Source organism: Panulirus ornatus, chromosome 15, assembly GCF_036320965.1.
Source record: "Panulirus ornatus isolate Po-2019 chromosome 15, ASM3632096v1, whole genome shotgun sequence".
Classification (NCBI taxonomy): Eukaryota; Metazoa; Arthropoda; class Malacostraca; order Decapoda; family Palinuridae; genus Panulirus; species Panulirus ornatus.
The window spans coordinates 18,283,194-18,308,528 of NC_092238.1; the positions used below are offsets into that span (position 1 = coordinate 18,283,194).

General features: G+C 44.7%; 1 protein-coding gene across 6 annotated transcripts in view; it reads left to right on the forward strand.

Moving 5' to 3' along the window:
* LOC139753737 (uncharacterized) overlaps positions 1-25,335 on the forward strand; it is an 822,625-nt gene that overhangs the window by 689,048 nt on the left and 108,242 nt on the right. Inside the window, exons 1-2 of one of the 6 annotated variants that reach the window (XM_071670531.1) lie at positions 16,212-16,366; positions 16,436-17,094. The exons of 3 other annotated variants lie outside the window; for them this stretch is intronic. The gene's annotated coding sequence lies outside the window, so the exon portion shown is untranslated. Of the gene's footprint in view, positions 1-11,822; positions 12,149-16,206; positions 17,095-25,335 lie in introns of those variants that run through there. 2 more of the 6 variants (XM_071670532.1, XM_071670530.1) reach the window with 2 other exon arrangements.

A 25,335-nucleotide genomic window follows, 5' to 3' on the forward strand; every position in this document is an offset into this window, starting at 1 on the left:
CGTGGGAGTTGGGTTGATTAGAAAAGGTAGTGAGTGGTGGGATGGAGAAGTAAGATTATTAGTGAAAGAGAACAGAGAGGCATTTGGACGATTTTTGCTGGGAAAAAATGCAAATGAGAGGGAGAGGTATAAAAGAAAGAGGCAGGAGGTCAAGAGAAAGGTGCAAGAGGTGAAAAAGAGGGCAAATGAGAGTTGGGGTGAGAGAGTATCATTAAATTTCAGGGAGAATAAAAAGATGTTCTGGAAGGAGGTAAATAAAGTGCGTAAGACAAGGGAGCAAATGGGAACTTCAGTGAAGGGGGCTAAGGGGGAGATGATAACAAGTAGTGGTGATGTGAGAAAGAGATGGAGTGAGTATTTTGAAGGATTGTTGAATGTGTTTGATGATAGAGTGGCAGATATAGGGTGTTTTGGTCGAGGTGGTGTGCAAAGTGAGAGGGTTAGGGAAAATTATTTGGTAAATAGAGATGAGGTGGTAAAAGCTTTACGGAAGATGAAAGCCGGCAAGGCAGCAGGTTTGGATGGTATTGCAGTGGAATTTATTAAAAAAGGGGTGACTGTGTTGTTGACTGGTTGGCTAGGTTATTTGATGTATGTATGATTCATGGTGAGGTGCCTGAAGATTGGCGGAATGCTTACATAGTGCCTTTGTGCAAAGTAAAAGGGGATAAGAGTGAGTGCCCAAATTACAGAGGTATAAGTTTGTTGAGTAATCCTGGCAAATAATATGGGAGGGTATTGATTGAGAAGGTGAAGGCATGTACAGAGCATCAGACTGGGGAAGAGCAGTGTGGTTTCAGAAGTGGTAGAGGATGTGTGGATCAGGTGTTTGCTTTGAAGAATGTTTGTGAGAAATACTTTGAAAAACAAATGGATTTGTATGTAGCATTTATGGATCTGGAGAAGGCATATGATAGAGTTGATAGAGATGCTCTGTGGAAGGTACTAAGAATATATGGTGTGGGAGGCAAGTTGTTAGAAGCAGTGAGAAGTTTTTATCGAGGATGTAAGGCATGTGTACGTGTAGGAAGAGAGGAAAGTGATTGGTTCTCAGTGAATGTAGGTTTGTGGCAGGGGTGTGTGATGTCTCCATGGTTGTTTAATTTGTTTATGGATGGGGTTGTTAGGGAGGTGAATGCAAGAGTTTTGGAAAGAGGGGCAAGTATGCAGTCTGTTGTGGATGAGAGAGCTTGGGAAGTGAGTCAGTTGTTGTTCGCTGATGATACAGCGCTGGTGGCTGATTCATGTAAGAAACTGCAGAAGCTGGTGACTGAGTTTGGTAAAGTGTGTGAAAGAAAAAAGTTAAGAGTAAATGTGAATAAGAGCAAGGTTATTAGGTACAGTAGGGTTCAGGGTCAAGTCAATTGGGAGGCAAGTTTGAATGGAGAAAAACTGGAGGAAGTAAAGTGTTTTAGATATCTGGGAGTGGATCTGGCAGCGGATGGTACCATGGAAGCGGAAGTGAATAATAGGGTGGGGTAGGGGGCGAAAATTCTGGGAGCCTTGAAGAATGTTTGGAAGTCGAGAACATTATCTCGGAAAGCAAAAATGGGTATGTTTGAAGGAATAGTGGTTCCAACAATGTTGTATGGTTGCGAGGCGTGGGCTATGGATAGAGTTGTGCGCAGGAGGGTGGATGTGCTGGAAATGAGATGATTGAGGACAATATGTGGTGTGAGGTGGTTTGATCGAGTAAGTAATGTAAGGGTAAGAGAGATGTGTGGAAATAAAAAGAGTGTAGTTGAGAGAGCAGAAGAGGGTGTTTTGAAATGGTTTGGTCGCATGGAGAGAATGAGTGAGGAAAGATTGACCAAGAGGATATATGTGTCAGAGGTGGAGGGAACGAGGAGAAGTGGGAGATCAAATTGGAGGTGGAAAGATGGAGTGAAAAAGATTTCGAGTGATCGGGGCCTGAACATGCAGGAGGATGAAAGGCGTGCAAGGATAGAGTGAATTGGAACGATGTGGTATACCGGGGTCGACGTGCTGTCAATGGATTGAACCAGGGCATGTGAAGCGTCTGGTGTAAACCATGGAAAGTTCTGTCGGACCTGGATGTGGAAAGGGAGCTGTGGTTTCGGTGCATTATTACATGACAGCTAGAGACTGAGTGTGAACGAATGGGGCCTTTCTTGACTTTTCCTAGCACTACCTCGCACACATGAGGGGGGAGGGGGTTGTTATTCCATGTGTGGCGAGGTGGCGATGGGAACAAATAAAGGCAGACAGTATGAATTATGTACATGTGTATATATGTATATGTCTGTGTGTGTATATATATGTGTACATTGAGATGTATAGGTATGTATATTTGCGTGTGTGGAATTGTATGTATATACATGTGTATGTGGGCGGGTTGGGCCATTCTTTCGTCTGTATAAAGGCAGACAGTATGAATTACGTACATGTGTATATATGTATATGTCTGTGTGTGTATATATATGTGTACATTGAGATGTATAGGTATGTATATTTGCATGTGTGGAATTATATGTATATACATGTGTATGTGGGCGGGTGGGGCCATTCTTTCGCCTGTTTCCTTGCGCTACCTCGCTAACGCGGGAGACAGCGACAAAGGAAAATAAATATAAATAAATAATATATACATATATATATATATATATATATATATATATATATATATATATATATATATATATATATATATATATATATATATATATATATATATATATATATATATATATATATATATATATTGGAAAGGATCACAATTTTGCGCGTGATCAGGATATTCCTATGAGTCCAAGGGGAAAATGAAACACGAAAAGTTCCCAAGTGCACTTTCGTGTAATAATCACATCATCAGGGGAGACACAAGAGAGGAATATAACAGTCAGTTGATATACATCGAAGAGACGAAGCTAGGACGCCATTTGGTAAACATGTGATTGGACAATCAATTGGACAAATATATATATATATATATATATATATATATATATATATATATATATATATATATATATATATATATATATATATATATATATATATATATATATGTATATTTATATATATATATATATATATATATACCCATAGGCCACGCCTCGCAACCATACAACATTGTTGGAACCACTGTTCCTTCAACCATACCCATTTTTGATTTCCGAGATAATGTTCTCGACTTCCAAACATTCTTCAAGGCTCCCAGAATTTTCGCCCCCTCCCCCACCATATGTTTCACTTCTGCTTCCATGGTTGCATCCGCTGCCAAATCCACTCCCAGATATCTAAAACGCTTACTTCCTCCAGTTTTTCTCCGTTCAAACTTACCTCCCAGTTGACTCGACCCTCAAACCTACTGTACCTAATAACCTTGCTCTTATTCACATTTACTCTCAACTTTCTTCTTTCACACACTTCACCAAACTCAGTCTCCAGCTTCTGCAGTTTCTCACATGAATCAGCCACCAGCGCTGTGTCATCAGCGAACAACAACTGACTCACTTCCCAAGCTCTCTCATCCACAACAGACTTCATACTTGCCCCTCTTCCCAAAACTCTTGCATTCACCTCCCTAACAACCCCATCCATAAACAAATTAAACAACCATGGAGACATCGCACACCCCTGCCGCAAACCTACATTCATTGAGAACCAATCACTTTCTTCTCTTCCCACACGTACACGTGCCTTGCATCCTCGATAAAAACTTTTCACTGCTTCTAACAACTTGCCTCTCATACCATATATTCTTAATACCTTCCACAGAGCATCCCTATTAACTCTATCATATGCTCTCTCCAGATCCATAAATGCTACATACAAATCCATTTTCGTTTCTAAGTATTTCTCACATATATTCTTCAAGGCAAACACCTGATCCACACATCCTCTACCACTTCTGGAACCACACTGCTCTTTTCCAGTCTGATGGTCTGTACATTCCCTCACCCTCTCAATCAATACCCTCCCATATAATTTACCAGGAATACTCAACAAACTTATATATCTGTAATACGAGCACTCACTCTTAACCCCTTTGCCTTTGTACAATGGCACTATGTAAGCATTCCGCCAATCCTCAGGCACCTCACTATGACTCATACATACATTAAATAACCTTACCAACCAGTCAACAATACAGTCACCCCCTTTTTTGATAAATTCCACTGCAATACCATCAAAACCTGCTGCCTTGCCGGCTTTCATCTTCCGTAAAGCTTTTACTACCTCTTCTCTGTTTACCAAATCCTTTTCATTAACCCTCTCACTTTGTACACCACCTCGACCAAAACACCCTATATCTGCCACTCTATCATCAAACGCATTCAACAAACCTTCAAAATACTCATTCCATCTCTTTCTCACATCACCACTACTTGTTATCACCTCCCCATTAGCCCCCTTCACTGAAGTTCCCATTTGTTTACCTCCTTCCAAAACATCTTTTTATTCTCCCTAAAATTTAAAGATACTCTCTCACCCCATCTCTCATTTGCCCTCTTTTTCACCTCTTGCACCTTTCTCTTGACCTCCTGCCTCTTTCTTTTATACATCTCTCACTCACTTGTATTATTTCCCTGCAAAAATCGTCCAAATGCCTCTCTTTTCTCTTTCACTAATAATCTTACTTCTTCATCTCACCACTCGCTAACCTTTCTAATCAACCCATATATATATATATATATATATATATATATATATATATATATATATATATATATATATATATATATATATATATATATATATATATATATATATATTCAAACGATTATCCCTGGGGTTAGAGGAGAAAGAATACTTTCCCCGCATTCCTCACGTGTTGTAGAAGGCGGCTAAAGGGGACGGGCGCGGGGGGCCAGAAATCCTCCCCTCCTTGTATTTTAACTTTCTAAAAGGGGAAACAGAAGGAGTCACGCGAGGAGTGCTCATCCTCCTCGAGGGATCAGATTGGGGTGTCTAAATGTGTGTGGATGTAACCAAGATGAGAAAAAAGGAGAGATAGGTAGTATGTTTGAGGAAAGGAACCTGGATGTTTTGGCTCTGAGTGAAACGAAGCTAAAGGGTAAAGGGGAAGAGTGGTTTGGGAATGTCTTGGGAGTAGAGTCAGGGGTTAGTGAGAGGACAAGAGCAAGGGAAGGAGTAGCACTACTCCTGAATCAGGAGTTGTGGGAGTATGTGATAGAATATAAGAAAGTAAATTCTAGATTGATATGGGTAAAACTGAAAGCTGATGGAGAGAGATGGGTGATTATTGGTGCATATGCACCTGGGCATGAGAAGAAAGATCATGAGAGGCAAGTGTTTTGGGAGCAGCTGAATGAGTGTGTTAGTGGTTTTGATGCACGAGACCGGGTTATAGTGATGGGTGATTTGAATGCAAAGGTGAGTAATGTGGCAGTTGAGGGATAATTGGTATACATGGAGTGTTCAGTGTTGTAAATGGAAATGGTGAAGAGCTTGTAGATTTATGTGCTGAAAAAGGACTGGTGATTGGGAATACCTGGTTTAAAAAGCGAGATATACATAAGTATACGTATGTAAGTAGGAGAGATGGCCAGAGAGCGTTATTGGATTACGTGTTAATTGATAGACGCACGAAAGAGAGACTTTTGGATGTTAATGTGCTGAGATGTGCAACTGGAGGGATGTCTGATCATTATCTTGTGGAGGCGAAGGTGAAGATTTGTGGGGGTTTTCAGAAAAGAAGAGAGAATGTTGGGGTGAAGAGAGTGGTGAGAGTAAGTGAGCTTGGGAAGGAGACTTGTGTGAGGAAGTACCAGGAGAGACTGAGTACAGAATGGAAAAAGGTGAGAACAAAGGAGGTAATGGGAGTGGGGAAGGAATGGGATGTATTTAGGGAAGCAGTGATGGCTAGCGCAAAAGATGCTTGTGGCATGAGAAGCGTGGGAGGTGGGTTGATTAGAAAAGGTAGTGAGTGGTGGGATGAAGAAGTAAGATTATTAGTGAAAGAGAAGAGAGAGGCATTTAAACGATTTTTGCAGGGAAAAAAATGCAAATGAGTGGGAGAGGTATAAAAGAAAGAGGCAGGAGGTCAAGAGAAAGGTGCAAGAGGTGAAAAAGAGGGCAAATGAGAGTTGGGGTGAGAGAGTATCATTAAATTTTAGGGAGAATAAAAAGATGTTTTGGAAGGAGGTAAATAAAGTGCGTAAGACAAGGGAGCAAATGGGAACTTCAGTGAAGGGGGCTAATGGGGAGGTGATAAATAGTAGTGGTGATGTGAGAAGGAGATGGAGTGAGTATTTTGAAGGTTTGTTGAATGTGTTTGATTATAGAGTGGCAGATGTAGGGTATTTTGGTCGAGGTGGTGTGCAAAGTGAGAGGGTTACGGAAGGTGATTTGGTAAATAGAGAAGAGGTAGTGAAGGCTTTACGGAAGATGAAAGCCGGCAAAGCAGCAAGTTTGGATGGTATTGCAGTGGAATTTATTAAAAGGAGGGGTGACTGTATTGTTGACTGGTTGGTGAGGTTATTTAATGTATGTGTGATTCATGGTGAGGTGCCTGAGGATTGGCGGAATGCGTGCATAGTGCCATTGTACAAAGGCAAAGGGGATAAGAGTGAGTGCTCAAGTTATAGAGGTATAAGTTTGTTGAGTATTCCTGGGAAATTATATGGGAGGGTATTGATTGAGAGGGTGAAGGCGTGTACAGAGCATCAGATTGGGGAAGAGCAGTGTGGTTTCAGAAGTGGTAGAGGATGTGTGGATCAGGTGTTTGCTTTGAAGAATGTATGTGAGAAATACTTAGAAAAACAAATGGATTTTTATGTGGCATTTATGGATCTGGAGAATGCATATGATAGAGTTGATAGAGATGCTCTGTGGAAGGTTTTAAGAATATATGGTGTGAGAGGTACGTTGTTAGAAGCAGTGAAAAGTCTTTATCAAGGATGTAAGGCATGTGTACGTGTAGGAAGAGAGGAAAGTGATTGGTTCTCAGTGAATGTAGGTTTGCGGTAGGGGTGTGTGATGTCTCCATGGTTGTTTAATTTGTTTATGGATGGGGTTGTTAAGTAGGTGAATGCAAGAGTTTTGGAAAGAGGGGCAAGTATGCAGTCTGTTGTGGATGAGAGAGCTTGGGAAGTGAGTCAGTTGTTGTTCGCTGATGATACAGCGCTGGTGGCTGATTCATGTAAGAAACTGCAGAGGCTGGTGACTGAGTTTGGTAAAGTGTGTGAAAGAAGAAAGTTGAGAGTAAATGTGAATAAGAGCAAGGTTATTAGGTACATTAGGGTTGAGGGTCAAGTCAATTGGGAGGTGAGTTTGAATGGAGAAAAACTGGAGGAAGTAAAGTGTTTTAGATATCTGGGAGTGGATCTGGCAGCGGATGGAACCATGGAATCGGAAGTGAATCATAGGGTGGGGGAGGGGGCGAAAATTCTGGGAGCCTTGAAGAATGTTTGGAAGTCGAGAACATTATCTCGGAAATCAAAAATGGGTATGTTTGAAGGAATAGTTTTTCCAACAATGTTGTATGGTTGCGAGGCGTGGGCTATGGATAGAGTTGTGCGCAGGAGGGTGGACGTGCTGGAAATGAGATGAATGAGGACAATATGTGGTGTGAGGTGGTTTGATCGAGTAAGTAATGTAAGGGTGAGAAAGATGTGTGGAAATAAAGAGAGCGTGGTTGAGAGAGCAGAAGAGGGTGTTTTGAAATGGTTTGGTCACATGGAGAGAATGAGTGGGGAACGATTGACAGAGAGGATATATGTGTCAGAGGTGGGGGGAACGAGGAGAAGTGGGAGACCAAATTGGAGGTGGAAAGATGGAGTGAAAAAGATTTTGTGTGATCGGGGCCTGAAAATGCAGTAGGGTGAAAGGCGTGCAAGGAATAGAGTGAATTGGAACGTAGTGGTATACCGGAGTCGACGTGCTGTCAATGGATTGAACCAGGGCATGTGAAGCGTCTGGGGTAAACCATGGAAAGTGTGTGGGGCCTGGATGTGGAAAGGGAGCTGTGGTTTCGGTGCATTATTACATGACAGCTAGAGACTGAGTGTGAACGAATGGGGCCTTTGGTGTCTTCCGTAGCGCTGCCTCGCACACATGAGGGGGGAGGGGGTTATTATTACGTGTGTGGCGAGGTGGCGATGGGAACAAATAAAGGCAGGCAGTATGAATTATGTACATGTGTATATATGTACATGTCTGTGTGTGTATATATATGTGTACATTGAGATGTATAGGTATGTATATTTGCGTGTGTGGACGTGTATGTATATACATGTGTATGTGGGCGGGTTGGGCCATTCTTTCGTCTGTTTCCTTGCGCTACCTCGCTAACGCGGGAGACAGTGACAAAGCAAAATAAATAGATGAATAAAAATGGGTATGTTTGAAGGAACAGTGGTTCCAACAATGTTGTATGGTTGCGAGGCGTGGGCTATGGATAGAGTTGTGCGCAGGAGGATGGATGTGCTGGAAATGAGATGTTTGAGGACAATGTGTGGTGTGAGGTGGTTTGATCGAGTAAGTAACGTAAGGGTAAGAGAGATGTGTGGAAATAAAAAGAGCGTGGTTGAGAGAGCAGAAGAGGGTGTTTTGAAATGGTTTCGGCACAAGGAGAGAATGAGTGAGGAAAGATTGACCAAGAGGATATAAGTGTCGGAGGTGGAGGGAACGAGGAGAAGTGGGAGACCAAATTGGAGGTGGAAAGATGGAGTGAAAAAGATTTTGTGTGATCGGGGCCTGAACATGCAGGAGGGTGAAAGGAGGGCAAGGAATAGAGTGAATTGGATCGATGTGGTATACCGGGGTTGACGTGCTGTCAGTGGATTGAATCAGGGCATGTGAAGCGCCTGGGGTAAACCATGGAAAGCTGTGAAGGTATGTATATTTGCGTGTGTGGACGTATGTATATACATGTGTATGGGGGTGGGTTGGGCCATTTCTTTCGTCTGTTTCCTTGCGCTACTTCGTAAACGCGGGAGACAGCGACAAAGCAAAAAAAAAAAAATGTATATATATATATATATATATATATATATATATATATATATATATATAAAAATATATATATATATATATATATATATATATATATATATATATATATATATGTGTGTGTGTGTGTGTGTGTGTGCGTGTGTGTGTGTGTGTGTGTGTGTGTGTGTGTGTGTGTGTGTGTGTGTGTGCGTTATCCACTGCAAAAGTACCAGTGAGTCATGGGGAATTTCATATACTGGATAATGTCAACGTAATATGACGCAGGACTTCTGGGAAAGTGTCGATTCTTGAGTGAGGGATGATGGTGGGTGGTGCGGGGCGTCCCCGGGTGGTGACCGCGGCTGCAGCAGTTATGTACGTACACCTCTCGGTGGGTGTTGTTTGTCTGGCATCATGGTTATGTGACGCTAAGTGACGCTAAGTCAGCGAGAGGATGGACATGTGTCAAGGAAGACTGAGGACGAACGAAACAGGCATGTCCCGGCGGGTTCCTCCATAAAGGCCTCCACCATCCTTCCCCTCACCCTCTCCCTCACCCCCTGACCACTCCACACGGACGCTCAGGAAGGTCCTCTCTATGGCTGCAGCGCAGCTGGTAAGTGATTAGTAAATCTTATGTGTTATTTCATCGTTATATCCATTAAGACATGGGATGGACTTGCCGTTCCTGCAGCTTGTTCACCTTGGAGGAGTACTCTCAAAAAAGATTTTATCTTGTAAAAACCTTAAGGAAATCCAGCAAACGAACTTTGATGAGTAAAGTATTTGAGAAATGATCAGAGTTAATGAAGAGGTATTGGAGTGTATATCTCCCATCCAGGCTACCAGTCTTACCCGTCCTGGCTGCCGGCCCAACTCTCTCTCTCTGTCGCAACAGAACGAGAAAGAAAAACACTTCCCCGTAGAACCTGATGTTGTCATTGATGGTAATAGTGAGGTGTATTGGGTTACGAGAGATGGAGAGTGGCGGAGACGAGGGGATGTTGGCAGGGTCTACCTGCCACCACGTCCTGTTGGCAGGCCTTGAGCTGGTCTGCCATCACTTTCAAATAATACTTCTGGTTGGAGGATCTACCTGACCCTGGGCTCCGAGGAGCGCTCCTTGTGGCCGTGGGTCAGTAGGGAAGAATGGCTCCTGGTCCTCCACTGAGAGAGGTGTGTTCAGCCGGTCAGAGGAGATACTGAGGGAAGGTTACCTAGGGCAGCTCCGCAGGGGACCAGGAGAGGTCCAGGTACCAGGAGAGGTCCAGGCACCAGGAGAGTCCCAGGTATCAAGAGGAGTCCAGGTAGCGGAGGAGGTCCAGGTACCAGAAAAGACCCAGGAACCAGGAAAAGCTGGGATTAGAAAAGCTCCTGGTACCAAGAGAGGCCCAGGTCCGCTTGGTACCAGGAAAGACCCAGGTACCAGGAGAGACCTATGTTCTCTAGGGATAGTGAAGACCCTCAGTAGAAAGGTGTGAGAACTAGGCAGATGACCGAACCACCAAGGTTGAGGTGTGGCCCATGGTAAGGATCGCGGTGACCAGGGTCGAGATGTGGCCCATGGTATGGATGGAGGTGGCCAGGGTTGAGGTGTGGCCCACGGTAAGGATGGCGGTGACCAGGGTCGAGATGTGGCCCATAGTAAGGATGGAGGTGGCCATGGTTGAGGTGTGGCCCACGGTAAGGGTGGAGGTGGACAAGGTTGAGGTGTGACCCATGGTATGGATGGCGGTGGCCAGGGTTGAGGTGTGGCCCATGGTAATGATGGAGGTGGCCAGGGTTGAGGTGTGGCCCACGGTAAGGATGGAGGTGGCCATGGTTGAGGTGTGGCCCATGGCAGTGGCCAGGGTTGAAGTGTGGCCCATGGTAAGGATGGAGGTGGCCAGGGTTAAGGTGTGGCCCATGGTAATGATGGAGGTGGCCAGGGCTAAGATGTGGCCCACGGCAAGGATGGCAGTGGCCACGGTTGAGGTGTGGCCCATGGTAACGATGGAGGTGGCCAGGGTTGCGATGTGGCCCATGGTAATGATGGAGGTGGCCAGGGTTGAGGTGTGGTCCAGGGTAATGGTGGAGGTGGCCAGGGCTGAGATGTGGCCCATGGTAAGGATGACAGTGGCCAGGGTTGAGGTGTGGCCCACGGTAAGGATGGAGGTGGCCAGGGTTGCGGTGTGGCCCATGGTAAGGATGGCAGTGGCCAGGGTTGAGGTGTGGCCCACGGTAAGGATGGAGGTGGCCAGGGTTGAGTTGTGGCCCATGAAATGATGGAGGTGGCCAAGGTTGATGTGTGGCCCATGGTAAGGATGGCAGTGGCCACGATTGAGATGTGGCCCACGGTAAGGATGGAGGTGGCCAGGGTTGAGTTGTGGCCCACGATAAGGGTGGCGGTGGCCAGGGTTAAGGTGTGGCCCACGGTAAGAGTGGCGGTGGCCAGGGTTGAGGTGTGTCTCATGGTAATGATGGAAGTGGCCAGGGTTGAGGTGTGGCCCACGATAAGGGTGGCGGTGGCCAGAGATGAGGTGTGGCCCACGGTAAGGATAGCGGTGGCCAGGGTTGAGGTGTGGCCAATGGTAATGATGGAGGTGGCCAGGGTTGAAGTGTGGCCCACGGTAAAGGTGGCGGTGGCCAGGGATGAGGTGTGGCCCACGTTAAGGATGGCGGTGGCCAGGGTAGAGGTGTGGCCCACGGTATGGATGGCGGTGGCCAGGGTAGAGGTGTGGCCCACGGTAAGAGTGGCGGTGGTCATCGTTGAGGTGTGGCCCACGGTAAGAGTGGCGGTGGCCAGGGTTGAGGTGTGGCCCACGGTAAGAGTGGCGGTGGCCAGAGTTGAGGTGTGGGCCACGGTAAGGCTGGCGGTGGCCAGGGTAGAGGTGTGGCCCACGGTAAGAGAGGCGGTGGCCAGGGTTGAGGTGTGGCCCACAGCAAGAATGGCGGTGGCCAGGGCTGAGGTGTGGCCCACGGTAAGAGTGGCGGTGACCTTAGGAGTTGAGTCTCCAACCTTGACATTGTTTTAGTTGATCAAACTTGTATTGAGGTTTTACGCAGCATCGCGCCAGTCTGTGGGTTCCAGTGTTCTGAGTGAGCTGATGCGTTGTAGCGGGTGATGTGAGTTGCTACTCTCTAGTGGTTAATGTGAGCGAACGCGTTCTAGCAGGTGTTGTAAGATGATGCATCCTAGAAGTTGACGTAAGCAAGTGGAGTGAAGCAACGAATTCCACGAGATAATGTAAGATAGTATTTTCTATGTTTTTTTCCATGTGTATATATAAGATGTGGCAATACATCCTGGTGGTTTATACTGGCTGCCGCGCCATAGTGCATATTTAAGCAGTACGCTCAACCAGTAGGTTGAGATTTGTACTTTCCAGTAGTTAAAGTCACCCGTTGCTTTATAGAAAGAAAACATACAAGAGATAACTAGATAGGTAGGTGCCTTGGGGCATGCCCGGCCTTGGCCTTGTGAGACACGGTGTCAGGTGTATGATGCTGCTGGTGTGTGTGTGTGTGTGTGTGTGTGTGTGTGTGTGTGTGTGTGTGTGTGTGTGTGTGTCCACACAAGATCCTAGCCATGCCAGATGACCAGTAATTATTGACAAACTCCCAGAGTGGCAACATTGGGGTGGCCCACGACCTTGGCGCCAGCCTTTATGCTTAACCCCCTGAACACGAGGTGCAGTCCCTGGGCATGACGTATGAAGCCCTGAATTCTGATATATCAGACTGAATGATGGTACATTATGGTGGCCGTCTGATGCTGCTTAATGCATTACTACTGAAGTTCATACAACCTTCATGTAGCTTCTATACATATACCTTCACACTCAGTATCATCTGTCCCTGTATCATGAACCTTCAGGTGAAGACTTCAGTCAAGATGGGTACTGAAGAACCCGTCTTACTGAAGCTTCCGTCATAAAGGATCCGTCATACTGAAGGATCTGGCATACTGAAGGACCTATCGTACCGAAAGATCCGTCTTACTGAAGGATCCGTCGTGATGAAGGATCCGTCTTACTGAAGGACCTGTCGTACTGAAGGATCTGTCGTACTGAAGGATCCGTCTTACTGAAGGACCTGTCGTACTGAAGGATCTGTCGTACTGAAGGATCCGTCTTACTGAAGGACCTGTCGTACTGAAGGATCAGTCGTACTGAAGGATCCGTCTTACTGAAGAATCTGTCGTACTGAAGGTTCTGTCGTACTGAAGGATCCGTCTTACTGAAGGATCTGTCGTACTGAAGGATCCGTCTTACTGAAGGATCCGTCTTACTGAAGAATTTGTCGTACTGAAGTATCAGTCGTACTGAAGGATCCGTCTTACTGAAGGATCTGTCGTACTGAAGGATCCGTCTTACTGAAGGATCTGTCGTACTGAAGGTTCCGTCTTACTGAAGGATCCGTCTTACTGAAGGATCCGTCTTACTGAAGGATCTGTCGTACTGAAGGATCTGTCGTACTGAAGGATCCGTCTTACTGAAGAATCTGTCGTATTGAAGGATCTGTCGTACTGAAGGATCCGTCTTACTGAAGGATCCGTCGTGCTGAAGGATCCGTCTTACTGAAGGACCTGTCGTACTGAAGGATCTGTCGTACTGAAGGATCCGTCTTACTGAAGGATCTGTCGTACTGAAGGTTCCGTCTTACTGAAGGATCCGTCTTACTGAAGAATCTGTCGTACTGAAGAATCCGTCTTACTGAAGGATCCGTCTTACTGAAGAATCTGTCGTACTGAAGGATCAGTCGTACTGAAGGATCCGTCTTACTGAAGAATCTGTCGTACTGAAGGATCCGTCTTACTGAAGGATCTGTCGTACTGAAGGATCCGTCGTGCTGAAGGATCCGTCTTACTGAAGGACCTGTCGTACTGAAGGATCAGTCGTACTGAAGGATCCGTCTTACTGAAGAATCTGTCGTACTGAAGGTTCTGTCGTACTGAAGGATCCGTCTTACTGAAGGATCTGTCGTACTGAAGGATCCGTCTTACTGAAGGATCCGTCTTACTGAAGAATTTGTCGTACTGAAGTATCAGTCGTACTGAAGGATCCGTCTTACTGAAGGATCTGTCGTACTGAAGGATCCGTCTTACTGAAGGATCTGTCGTACTGAAGGTTCCGTCTTACTGAAGGATCCGTCTTACTGAAGGATCCGTCTTACTGAAGGATCTGTCGTACTGAAGGATCTGTCGCACTGAAGGATCCGTCTTACTGAAGAATCTGTCGTATTGAAGGATCTGTCGTACTGAAGGATCCGTCTTACTGAAGGATCCGTCTTACTGAAGGATCCGTCTTACTGAAGGATCTGTCGTACTGAAGGATCCGTCTTACTGAAGGATCTGTCGTACTGAAGGATCCGTCTTACTGAAGGATCTGTCGTACTGAAGGATCCGTCTTACTGGAGGATCCGTCTTACTGAAGGATCCGTCTTGCTGAAGAATCTTTCGCACTGAAGGATCCGTCTTACTGAAGGATCCGTCTTAAGTAAGAATCTGTCGTACTGGAGGATCCGTCTTACTGGAGGATCCGTCGTACTGAAGATCCGTCTTACTGAAAGTTGCGTCGTATTGGAGGATCCGTCTTACTGAAGGTTCCGTCGTATTGGAGGATCCGTCTTGCTGAAGGTTCCGTCGTACCGAAGGTTCCGTCGTACTGGGGGATCCGTCTTGCTGAAGGTTCCATCGTACTGAAGGATCCGTCTTGCTGAAGGTTCCGTCGTACTGGAGGATCCGTCTTACTGGAGGATCCGTCTTGCTGAAGGTTCCGTCGTACTGGGTGATCCGTCTTGCTGAAAGTTCCACCGTACTAAAGGATCCGTCTTACTGGAGGATCCGTCGTACTGAAGGATCCGTCTTACTGAAGGTTCCGTCGTACCTTAGGATCTGTGTTGCTAAAGGTTCCGTCGTACTGGAGGATCCGTCTTACCGAAGGTTCCGTCGTACTGGAGGATCCATCATATTGAAGGTTTCGTCGTACTGGAGGATCCGTCTTGCAGAAGGTTCCGTCGTACTGGAGGATCCGTCATATTGAAGGTTCCGTCGTGCTGGAGGATCCGTCTTACTGAAGGTTTCGTCGTACTGGAGGATCCGTCTTGCTGAAGGTTCCGTCGTACCGTAGGATCTGTGTTGCTAAAGGTTCCGTCGTACTGGAGGATCCGTCTTACCGAAGGTTCCGTCGTACTGGAGGATCCGTCATATTGAAGGTTCCGTCGTGCTGGAGGATCCGTCTTACTGAAGGTTTCGTCGTACTGGAGGATCCGTCTTGCTGAAGGTTCCGTCGTACCGTAGGATCTGTGTTGCTAAAGGTTCTGTCGTACTGGAGGATCCGTCATATTGAAGGTTTCGTCGTACCGGAGGATCCGTCTTACTGAAGGATCCGTCTTGCTGAAGGTTCCGTCGTACTGAAGGATCCGTCTTGCTGAAGGTTCCGTCGTACTGAAGGATCCGTCTTGCTGAAGGTTCCGTCGTACTGGAGGATCCGTCTTACTGTAGGTTCCGTCGTACTGGAGGATCCGCCTCACTGACGGGTCCGTTGGACTGAGGGCTACGTCTTCCATCATACTAAGGAATTCGTCGTGCTGGAGGGAGGCTTCATTACAGTGTCTCACTAAGGAAGGGTTCCGTCTCACCGTGGGTTCCGTCTCACCGTGGGTTCCGTCCCACCGTGGGTTCCGTCTCACCGTGGGTTCCGTCCCACCGTGGGTTCCGTCTCACCGTGGGTTCCGTCTCACCGTGGGTTCCGTCTCACCGTGGGTTCCGTCCCACCGTGGGTTCCGTCTCACCGTGGGTTCCGTCCCACCGTGGGTTCCGTCTCACCGTGGGTTCCGTCTCACCGTGGGTTCCGTCTCACCGTGGGTTCCGTCCCACCGTGGGTTCCGTCTCACCGTGGGTTCCGTCCCACCGTGGGTTCCGTCTCACCGTGGGTTCCGTCTCACCGTGGGTTCCGTCTCACCGTGGGTTCCGTCCCACCGTGGGTTCCGTCTCACCGTGGGTTCCGTCCCACCGTGGGTTCCGTCTCACCGTGGGTTCCGTCTCACCGTGGGTTCCGTCCCACCGTGGGTTCCGTCTCACCGTGGGTTCCGTCCCACCGTGGGTTCCGTCTCACCGTGGGTTCCGTCTCACCGTGGGTTCCGTCTCACCGTGGGTTCCGTCTCACCGTGGGTTCCGTCGGTATTTCGGGGACGAGTGTGGGTGGAGCCGCTCAGAGGATGTCCAGCAGGATAGTGGGGTGGGGGGAGGGGGGGCGGGGTCTCGTGGTGAGGGAGGAGGTTCGGGGAGACCAAATGTCAGGAGGAAGGACAGAGTGCGGGAGTGTGTGGCGGCGAGAGGAGCTCATCCCTCTTAGTGTGCTCGACGCGTGTGACAAGCTCGGGTGGTGACCAGGTGAAGTACCAGGGAGGAGCATAGCCTTTCTAGTGTTGTTAGAATCCTGCGTGAAACCAGGGTGACCAGGTGAAGTACCAAGGAGGAGCATAGCCTTTCTAGTGTTGTTAGAATCCTGCGTGAAACCAGGGTGACCAGGTGGAGTACCAGAGAGGAACCCTTTCCTCCTAGTATTACTGGACACGTGTGACAACCCAGGGTGACCAGGTGAAGCACCAGAGAGGAACCCTTTCCTCCTAGTGTTACTAGACTCGTGTGAAAACCCAGGGTGACCAGGTGCAGCACCAGAGAGGAACTCTTTCCTCCTAGTGTTACTGGACACGTGTGACCACCCAGGGTGACCAGGTGGAGCACCAGAGAGGAACTCTTTCCTCCTAGTGTTACTGGACACGTGTGACCACCCAGGGTGACCAGGTGGAGCACCAGAAAGGAACCCTTCCTCCTAGTGTTGCTGGACGTGTGCGACAACCCAGGGTAGCCAACTGAAATACCAAAGAGCAACCCGTCCTTCCTAGTGTTACTGGATACGTGTGACTACTAGCAAGGCTGGTAACCAAGTGAAGTACCAGAGAGGAACTTATCCTCTTTAGTGATTCGAACAAGTTAGAGTGGTAACCAGGTGACCTGACGTGGCCCCAGAGCCAAGCTTCTTCAGTGGGAAGGAAGTAGAGGATAATGCACAGTGTTGGGTCACCGAGAGGCGAATAAGAAGACGCCTGCCTGCCTGCCTGCCTGCCTGGCAGCTGGTATTATCTGGTGTTGACTGACTGGTGTTTACTGCCGCTGCTCCACCACAGGTAGGTTCCCAGCCCTGATACACACACACACACACACACACACACACACACACACACACACGTATATATATATATATATATATATATATATATATATATATATATATATATATATATATATATATATATATATATATATATATTCATACTATTCGCCATTTCCCGCATTAGCGAGGTAGCGCTAAGAACAGAGGACTGGGCCTTTGAGAGAATATCCTCACGTGGCCCCCTTCTCTGTTCCTTCTTTTGGAAAATTAAAAAAAAAATGAGAGGGGAGGATTTCCAGCCCCCCGCTCCCTTCCCTTTTAGTCGCCTTCTACGACACGCAGGGAATACGTGGGAAGTATTCTTTCTCCCCTATCCCTGGGGATAGGGGAGAAAAAAAAAAAAAAAAAAATATATATATATATATATATATATATATATATATATATATATATATTTTTTCTTTTTTTTTTCATACTATTTGCCATTTCCCGCGTTAGCGAGGTAGCGTTAAGAACAGAGAACTGGGCCTTAGAGGGAATATCCTCACCTGACCCCCTTCTCTGTTCCTTCTTTTGGAAAAAAAAAAAAAAAAAAAAAAAAAACGAGAAAGGGGAGGATTTCCAGCCACCCGCTCCCTCCCCTTTTAGTCGCCTTCTACGACACGCAGGGAATACGTGGGAAGTATTCTTTCTCCCCTATCCCCAGGGATAATATATATATATATATATATATATATATATATATATATATATATATATATATATATATATATATATATATATATATATATATATATATATATATACAGTTGATATACATCGAAGAGACGAAGCTCGGTCTCTTCGATGTATATCAACTGACTTATATTTCTCTCTTGTGTCTCCCCTGATGATGCGATTATTACACGAAAGTGCACTTGGGAGCCTATCGTGTTTCATTTTCCCTGTGGACTCATAGGAATATCTTGATCACGCGCAAAATTGTGATCCTTTCCAATACATATATATATATATATATATATATATATATATATATATATATATATATATATATTCCCTGGGGATAGGGGAGAAAGAATACTTCCCACGTATTCCCTGCGTGTCGTAGAAGGCGACTAAAAGGGAAGGGAGCGGGAGGCTGGAAATCCTCCCCTTTCGTTTTTTTTTTTTTTTTTTTTTTCCCAAAAGAAGGAACAGAGAAGAGGGCCAGGTGAGGATATTCCCTCAAAGACCCAGTCCTCTGTTCTTAACGCTACCTCGCTATCGCGGGAAATGGCAAATAGTATGAAAGAAAAGAAAGAATATATATATATATATATATATATATATATATATATATATATATATATATATATATATATATATATATATATAATGTGTGTGCGTGTGTGTGTGTGTGGCTTACAGTAGTGGTGTATATGATGTTTACAAAGGTGGTACACAATGTTTACAGTGGTGGTGCACTTAATGTTTACAGTGGCGATGCACAATGTTTACAGTTGAGGTGCACATAATGTTTTCAGTGGTAATGCACATAATCTTTACAGTGATGGTGCACAATATTTACGGTAGGGTGCACATGATATTTACAGCAGCGGTGCACATAACATTTTCAGTAGTGGTGCAAAATGTTTACGGTAGGGTGCATATGATATTTACAGCATGGTGCACATAGCATTTTCAGTAGTGGTGCACAATATTTACGGTAGGGTGCACATGATATTTACAGCAGTGGTGCACAAAACATTTTCAGTAGTGGTACGCATTATGTTTACGGAAATAATGCACATGATGTTTACAGCGGTGGTGCATACGATGTTTACATTGGAGGTGCACATAATATTTACAGTGGTGGTGCATATGATATATACAGTGGTGGTGCACCTGATGTTTACAGCGGTGATGTACATAATATTTACAGTGGGAGTGCACTTGATGTTTGCAATGGTGTTGCACATGATGTATACAGTACTGGTGCTCATTATGTTTACAATAATGGTGCACATGATGCACACAGCAGCGGTGCAGATGATGTTTACAGTATTAGTGCTAATCATGTTTACTACATCGGTCCACAGTATATTAACAGAAGTGGTCCACATGATGTTTACAGCAGCGACACACTTTATATGCACAGTAATGATGCAAGAGATATTTACAGCAGTGGTGCCTTACAATAGTTGTGCAAATGATGTTTACAGTGATGGTGCACATTAGGTTAACAATAGTGGTGCGCATGATATTTACAATAGTGGTGCACATTATGTTTACAGTAGTGGTGTACATAATGTTTACGACAGTGGTGCACATAGTATGTTTACAATACTGTTGCAAATAAAGTTTACAGTAGTAGTGCGTTTGGTGTGTGTTTATGGTACTCGTGATTACAGTAGTGGTGCATATGGAGTGTTTCCAGTAACAATGAACATGATGTTTACAGTCGTGCTGCACATACTGTGTCTACGATAGTGGTGTTCATGGAGTGTTTAGAGTAGAGGTGCACATACAGTATTGATGGTAGTGGTGCACATGAAGTGTTTCTAGTAGTGGTATACATGGAGTGTTTATATCAGCCCTGTACATCGAGTGTTTATAGTAGTGGTATGAATGGAGTGTTTATATTAGTGGTATACGTGGAGTGTATATAGTAGTGGTGTACATGGATTGTTTATAGTAGTGGTACACATGAGTTGTAGTAGTGTTGTACATGGATTGTTTATGGTAGTGGTGCACATGAGTAGTTGTAATAGTGGTGTACATGGATTGCTTACAGTAGTGGTGCATATGAGTAGTTGTTTATAGTAGTGGTGCACATGAGAAGTTGTAGTAGTGGTGTACATGGAGTGTATATAGTATTGGTGCTCATGAGAAGTAGTAGTAATGTTGTACATGGATTGTTTATAGTGATGGTGCACATGTAGTATTTATTGTAGTGGTGTATATGAAGTGTTTATAGTAGTAGTGCACAGGGAGTATTTAGAATAGTGGTGTACATGGAGTATTTGTAGGAGCGTTGCACTTGAATTTTTCATAGTAGTGATACACGTCGAGTGTTTATAGTAGTGGTGCACATGGAGAGTTTATAGGTGTGGTGTCCATGGAGTGTTTATGGTAGTGGTGTACATGTTGATTTTATAGTAGCTTTGCACATGAGTAGTTGTAGTGTTGGTGTACATGGATTGTTTATAGTAGTGGTGCACATGAGAAGTTGTAGTAGTGGCGTACATGGATTGTATATAGTAGTGGTGCACATGAGAAGTTGTAGTAGTGGTGTACATGGATTATTTAGAGTAGTGGTGAAACTAAGAAGTTGTAGTTTTAGTGTACATGGATTGTTTATAGTAGTGATGCACATAAGAAGTTGTAGTAGTGGTGTACATGGATTGTTTATAGTAGTGGTGCACATGAGTAGTTGTAGTAGTGATGTACATGGATTGTTTATAGTAGTGGTGCACATGAGTAGTTGTAGTAGTGATGTACATGGATTGTTTATAGTAGTGGTGCACATGAGTAGTTGTAGTAGTGATGTACATGGGTTGTTTATGGTAGTGGTGCACATGAGTAGTTGTAGTAGTGGTGTACATGGATTGTTTATAGTATTGATGCACATGAATAGTTGTAGTTGTGGTGTACATGGATTGTTTATAGTAGTGGTACACATGAGTTATAGTAGTGTTGTACATGGATTGTTTATAGTAGTGGTGCACATGAGTAGTTGTAGTAGTGGTGTACATGGATTGCTTATAGTAGTGGTGCATATGAGCAGTTGTAGTAGTTGTGTACATGTATTGTTTATAGTAGTGGTGCACATGAGTAGTTGTAGTAGTGGTGTACATGGATTGTTTATAGTAGTGGTGCACACGAGTAGTTGTAGTAGTGTTGTACATGAATTGTTTATAATTGTGGTGCACATGAGTAGTCGTAATAGTGGTGTACATGGATTGTTTATAGTAGTGGTGCACATGAGAAGTTGTAGTAGTGGTGTACATGGATTGTTTATAGTTGTGGTGCACATGGATTGTTTATAGTAGTGGTGCACATGAGAAGTTGTAGTAGTGGTGTACATGGATTGTTTATAGTAGTGGTGCAAATGAGTAGTTGTAGTAGTGGTGTACATGGATTGTTTATAGTAGTGGTGCACATGAGAAGTTGTAGTAGTGGTGTACATGAAATGTTTATAGTAGTGGTGCTCATGAGAAGTTGTAGTATTGGTGTACATGGATTGCATATAGAGATGGTGCACATGAGTAGTTGTAGCAGCTGTGTACATGGATTCTTTATAGCAGTGGTGCATATGAGTACTTGTATTAGTGGTGACATGGATTGTTTATAGTAGTTGTGCCTATGAGTATTTGTAGTAGTGGTGTACATGGATTGTTTATAGTAGTGGTGCAGATGAGAAGTTGTAGTAGCGGTGTACATGGATTATTTATAGTAGTGGTGCATGTGAGTAGTTGTAGTAGCGGTGTACACGGATTGTTTATAGTAGTGGTGCACATTAGTAGTTGTAGTAGTCGTACACATGAATAGTTTATAGTCGTGGTGCACATGACTTGTTGTAGTAGTGGTGTACATGGATTGTTTATAGTAGTGGTGCCTGAGAAGTTGTAGTAGCGGTGTACATGGATTGTTTATAGTAGTGGTGCACATGAGTAGTTGTAGTAGTGGTGTACATGGATTGTTTATAGTAGTGGTGTACATGAGAAGTTGTAGTAGTGTTGTACATGGATTCTTTATAGTATGGTGCACATGAGAGGTCGTCATAGTGGTGTACATGGATTCTTTATAGTAGTGGTGCACAGGAGAAGTTGTAGTAGTCGTGTACATGGATTATTTATAGTAGTGGAGCACATGAGATGTTGTAGTAGCGGTGTACATGGATTGTTTATAGTAGTGGTGCACATGGGTAGTTGTAGTAGTGATGTACATGGATTGTTTACAATAGTGGTGCACATGGGTAGTTGTAGTAGTGATGTACATGGATTGTTTATAGTAGTGGTGCACATGAGTAGTTGTAGTAATGGTATTCATGGATTGCTTGTAGTAGTGGTGCACATGAGTTGTTGTAGTAGTGGTGTTTATGAATATTGTAGTAGTGGTGCAAATCGAGACTTTACAGCACTGGTGCATGTAGAGTGTTTACATAGTGTTTACAGTAATTGTACACTTGATGTGTTTACGGTATGGATACACATGGAGTGTTTTGAGTAGTAGTGCACATGATGTTTACAGTAGTAGTGCACTTGGTGTGTGCTTACGATAGTGGTGTACATGTAGTTTCTAGAACAGTGTTGCACATAGTACGTTTACAGTAATGAATTACATGATGCTTACGGTATTGGTGTACATGTTACTTACAGCAGTGTTGCACATGTTCTGTACAGTAGTGAAGCACATACTGTGTATAATAATGATGCTCATGGTATGTTTATAGTAATGAATCACAGTAGTGGTTCACATTTTGTTTACAGTAGTGGTTCTCATGTGTACAGTGGTGGTGCACATGAAGTGTACAATGGTGGTGTATATGCTGTGTACAGTAGTGGTACATATGTGGTGTGTACAGTGGCAGTGTCTATGTTGTGTACAGAAGTGATGCACCTATTATGTACAGTAGTGATGCACATGTTGTGTATAGTGGTGGTGCACATGCTGTGTACAATAGCAGTTCTCATGTTATGTACATTGGTTGTGCACATGTTGTGTACATTGGTAGTTACATGTGTACAGTGGTGGTCCATATGTTTTGTAGAATGGTTGTGCCTATATTGTGTGCAAAGGTACTGAATGTCTGTACAGTAGTGGTACACCTGTTGTGAACAGTATTGGTGCACATGCTGTGTACAGTTGGTGGTACATATATTGTGCACAGTGGTGGTGCGCACGTATACATCAATGTACAGTTATGGTGTGCATGGTGTCCGTGGTGACCGCTCAGAGCCGCACCAGGTCAGGTCACGTACGTACGTCGGCCGTAACATTTGGGTTATTCTAAGGTCGACACCTGCCGTCCGTACCATGACTGACACACACACACACACACACACACACACACACACACACACCTTCCACTGTGATTAACAGAATTCGAAACTTCTAGTTTTTCAGACTTAAGAATCACAATTTGTATTAACTGTTTATATTAGTATATAGATGGTTTTATGTTGGCCAGTTCATACAAGTTCAACCTTGAAATTTATGAGGCTGTAGGAACTTGTGGAACAAGGAAATCTGTTGCCTTGATGGTGTATGTGACGGTAAAGTTAAGTGGCTTCTCGGTTTTTGCCAGAACTTACTCAAGGTTTCCAGCACAGTAGAGGAACGGCCACTTCGTCAACACTACCGTGACTCTGGTCCAGCTCTTCTCAGTCGTATTGCTGAATTTTGTATAATGTGTGAGACTTCCTCGAGTGTTTTTTTTCCAAAAAAAAAAAAAGATGAGTACAAAAAGAAATCGGTCACTAAAGAATTTCCATCACGTAACAAACATTCCTCTTTTTATTCTTCCTCTTTTCGGGGACGTACATGTTCCTACGTCTCTGTTGAGGATTCTGATGATTTTATGCATATTGGTGCAGGAGACACCTGGGTACCTTGTATGTTTCTCAAATCTTACAACTACACAGGGAACAGTGAGGGTGTCATGTGTTATAGAATATATTGCTCAATAGTGTATCCTCCACGTAAGTGAAGTGTGAATCTCTATGAAGATTTCATACCACTGTTAATACAGAGGTTCACCCACTAGAATAATACTGATCATAATGACGTTCTGTGAGGACTTTATCTTCTTATTCCTAATATGGTCATCTTAGTGTCTTCAGAGAAGCACTAGTGAACATGTCTACAGAGACCATGGTGGTGTGAGGGGTCTTTTGTTTATCAGTAGGGACTGTCGTATGCCCACAGGGGTCTTTATCGGTAAAAAAGTCCTTCGACATGTTCACATAGATCCTTGTGGTCTAGGAAGTTCCACAGCGTGTTTACAGGCGCCCCAGGGTAGTTACCTCATGATGTAGCAAGCCCTTCACTATGTCCTCTAAAGCTATCATTGACTGTCAGGTCCTGGTAGCACTTTTGGTCTCAGAATCTCCTCAGCGTCTCTGCAGAAGTCCTTCTGATCTAGAGACACACTCAGTGTATCGACAGCGGATCATTAATTGTATCAGCTAGATTCTCATTGTTTAGAAAGTTGCAAAGTGTGGTTACCGAGGCCCTTATAAGCAGTACGTCGCTTCATTTGTGGAAAAGAGTCTTCAAGTCCAGTTGCTAGACACTCAGTGTATGCTACTCAATGTATCCAGAATACCTGTTCACAAGGACCCACGTACTATAGGAGGTCTTCACCGTGCCTAATATAGGCCATCGTAATCGGTAAGGTCCTTCAGTGTGTCCACAGCCTTGAATAGATTGGTTGATCAGACAGTTGAATAGGGAAGACAGCCTCGACAGACGTCCCTCAGTTGTCCAAAGCAGGCTTTATAGTCAAGTGCCTCTTTCCCTGCATGTTTCTTGGGTTCCATTTTGGCTTCGGAGTTGTTTTAAGTTTTCCAATGGTCTGTTGTGGTCCAGGGCGTCCTCAGTACATTCAAACTGGCCCCTTTTGTTTAGAATTTCTCGGTGTGTCCATAGGTGCCCTTGTACTAGGGAGTTCTGTGGCATGTCCCTCTGGGCCGTCCTACTTCAGGAGGTTCCGTGATGTCGCAAAAGAGTTCTTTTTGAAAAGGATTTTTGTTGTTGTTGTTGTTGTGTCACAGGGACTTTTGTGGTTCAGGCTCTCTTTAGTGTTTCTACCGCGGTCCCTCTGGTCTAGAATGTCCAGTCAAGTGTTTCCAAGGATCCTTTTGGTTTGGGGAGTCCCTTTTTGACTTCCCGGAGGTCCTCTTAGTCCAGGAAGTTCTATGATGCGTCCCCAGATATCCTTCTCATTTAAGTTCCTTAGTGTGTTCTCAGAAGTTCTCTTCGCCTCGGAAGTTCCTTGATTTTCTCCAGTTGTCTTCTTGGTCTAAGAAGTTCCTCTGTGTGTTCCCAGGGGTCCTTTTGGTCTAAGAAATTTTGGCGTATCCCAGAGGACCCTCGTGGCCTAGTAATTTCCTTAGTGTGTCCCCGGAGGTCCTCTTGGTATTGGAACTTCCTTGGTGTGTCCTCAGGGGTTCTCATTGGTGTCTCCAGTGAAATTCTTTATCTAGTAAACTCCCTTGTGTGTTTTCAGGGGTCCTTTTGATCTAGAAAGTTCCTTGTTGTGTTCCCAGGG